This window comes from Pygoscelis adeliae, unplaced genomic scaffold, assembly GCF_000699105.1.
Source record: "Pygoscelis adeliae isolate BGI_AS28 unplaced genomic scaffold, ASM69910v1 Scaffold25, whole genome shotgun sequence".
NCBI lineage: Eukaryota > Metazoa > Chordata > Aves > Sphenisciformes > Spheniscidae > Pygoscelis > Pygoscelis adeliae.
In genome coordinates, this window is record NW_008824808.1 from 1,779,330 (window position 1) to 1,782,010 (window position 2,681).

The 2,681-nt window shown below is 40.8% G+C and overlaps 1 long non-coding RNA gene across 1 annotated transcript; it reads left to right on the forward strand.

Annotated features, from left to right (window-relative positions):
• The first annotated feature begins 610 nt into the window (after positions 1–610).
• On the forward strand, positions 611–2,461 carry LOC103917069. The gene is made up of 3 exons (XR_663611.1): positions 611–673; positions 1,747–1,798; positions 2,388–2,461. It is a non-coding gene; the product is annotated as an uncharacterized LOC103917069 (long non-coding RNA).
• The last annotated feature ends 220 nt before the right edge of the window (positions 2,462–2,681 follow it).

The following is a 2,681-nucleotide window of genomic DNA, read 5'->3' on the forward strand; positions in this document are numbered from 1 at the left end:
ATCCTAATATCTAACGGTGCTCCCAAAGTGTTTGATGGCGAAAAAAATAGCAGCGCACAGCCTCCCGTTCAGCTGTTCAGTTGTGAATGTCTTTGCCAAAGTGAAAATGTGGCTGAAATTGGTCAAAAGGCCCTCTTGTTCAAAGTTCTCCTATTCTGTCATTTGTTTACACACTGCCATTTCTACACTGGAAACTCTAGTTTCTTTTTTTATTAATATACTGATCATACTGCAAAAGGTCTGTAGGTATCCACGTCAAAACTCTACTCCAGCATAAAGGTTGTGCTATGCTCATCAAGTACCACATCTTATGTTAACAGCGCCCATCAAGTACCACATCTTATGTTAACAGCGCCTTCCTCAGGTAGACCTGCCCTAGCTTTGCCTCAGCTCTATCAGCAGAAACAGCTGGTGCTTTTCATGGGTGCCTTCTTCGGAGGAAGCGGTCTTTCTAGTCCTTAAGAAGCAGAAACAGGGGTTACAGTGTTTCAGCAACACGGATAGGCTTTTCTCCTAGTTAGGGGCTGGGACTTCCATGTCTTTTGCTGTGTAACCATTCAAAATCACTGGCTCATTCTCAGTCTCAAAACATGAAATGTACTCCATGTGCAGGGCACTACACCGGATGCAGGAGACGGGAGTTCCGATCCTCGCTCTCTCAGGAGTGTAGTAGGTAACTTTCAGCAAGACATTGGCATTGACGAGACCTTTCTGTACACTATATTGTCTGTATACAAGCTGTTTTCTTCAATCTAACGATAGGGACTTTTGAAAAGTTATGTAAGAGCTGAAGATGCTAAGAGGAGTGAGCTGCTTAGTATAATTCTTGTCCTGAGAGGTGCTTATAGTTGTTGTTTATATCCTTTGATCTCCGACAAGATGCTTTGTCACAAACTAACCTTTTTCCTCGGTAGAAAATTGTTGCTGGAGAAATAACTGGAAAGAAAAAAAAAGTTGCAACGTATGTGCTGTACTGCGCCCAACTCCCAATCACCTCTGCTTCTTGGTCTTAAGTTTGAATTTGCAAGGCCAGCTTGTTGCATACGTTGCCTATTTGTAGCTGATGATGTAGTTCAGTGTTCTGAAAGCTGCATGAAAACCAGATGAATCAGGACAGCCTCGAATTGCAATTGAATGTGTGTCCGTTGGATGTAACTGGTCACTTTACTTTCTGCAGGGGGGCCTAAACATTAAAACCACTTCCAGTTATCACAGTAACAAGCTTTGGCATAGCTGTGCTTTTTGACCAACAGTGTACAGACAAAAGGGCCATTGAACCACTTAATTTCTGCCTCTGCTATCATGAGAGAGCTGATATAGGCCAGAAGTGCCTTTTGGTTTCACATAGCTAATACTGTCCTGAAGAGGTTAGTCCTCTCCCTATTGCTGCTTCATTTTTCCTGAAAGACAGAGGAGTAGTAAGCCACCTAACTGAAACCGATTCTCTAATCTACATGGCAGTATTTACATTATTTAAAACATGTTACCGTTAAAAAAATACTTTGTTCTGGGTGTGGGCTGGTGACATCTGTTTGGTTCCTGCCTGTGCCTAGTCTCTGTATCCCAGCCATGACATCAACTATTACAGACCCTGCTTCACAGCAATTGCATTTTACCTTAGACTTCTTTAGGCATAACAGGTCTTTGCACAAATACAAGAAATAGTGCTCATTGCAGTGAAATTGTACAAGGTCACATCAGATATGAAGATGGCTCAAAGAAGCTTTTTTTTCTCCTTGAATGCAGTTTCGTGATGCTTGGTGTACACTCTACACAGAATTCTATATTTGCCATGCAAGTGAGTGTTGGAGTAATTTCATTTGCAGAACCCACAGGCTACTTTTTTGCTAAATAACGTTCCTCAGTATGGTTCTGAAATTGCCTGCTGTTTTGTAGCCTTCTGAATGTTATGTGGTCCATGACACTTGTTTTGCAACAGGAGAGAATTCATACAAAATCTGTCTTGAATTGATATAAACTTCATTCTTTTCCTGAAGTTTACAGAGACGGGAAGCTCATGCATTAGGCCTCCTTTCTTAATATGGTTACATGCTCTGGAAGACAATGTAGATGTGTTCCACTTACGCTCTGTGGTATCTGTATCCGCTTCCAAACAGTACCACACAATGCCCTGCATTGGGTGGAGTGTTAGACCTGTTTGAATGCATTTCTCATGCTCATGTTACCTTCTGGTGGCTGCAAGTTACAAAGAACAAAAATCCTGATTCTAGAAACAATATTCATGCCTTTTATTTTATGGCTTGCTAATGTGACAATTACAGCTTTTGCCACAAAGGTATTTCAGGATGGCATATACCTAGCCTGCTCAAAATTTCCTAGTTTTTATTCTTTTGGAAAATCACAAGAGATTTTTTTTTTTTTTTTAGGTGGGGAACAAACATGCAAGCTATTTCATGTGGAAAACCAGGTATATAGGGTTTTCTTAAGATTCCTTACACTACAAAACTTGAAAGTGGAGAGTTTGCCCCTTCTCTGCTTCATCACCTCTACTGTTGTGCTCTTCAGAGTTTATTGTCTCAAGAATATCTAGTGAAGCCTGATTCAAAAGTATCTGTAAAAGATTTTGGAAAAGAGCCATTGTGGGGGAGTCTAATTGAAGCAGCTGACTGATGAGTGAAACCCTGTCTTTTTACTAATTGCATCTTCAACTTTTGTAATCT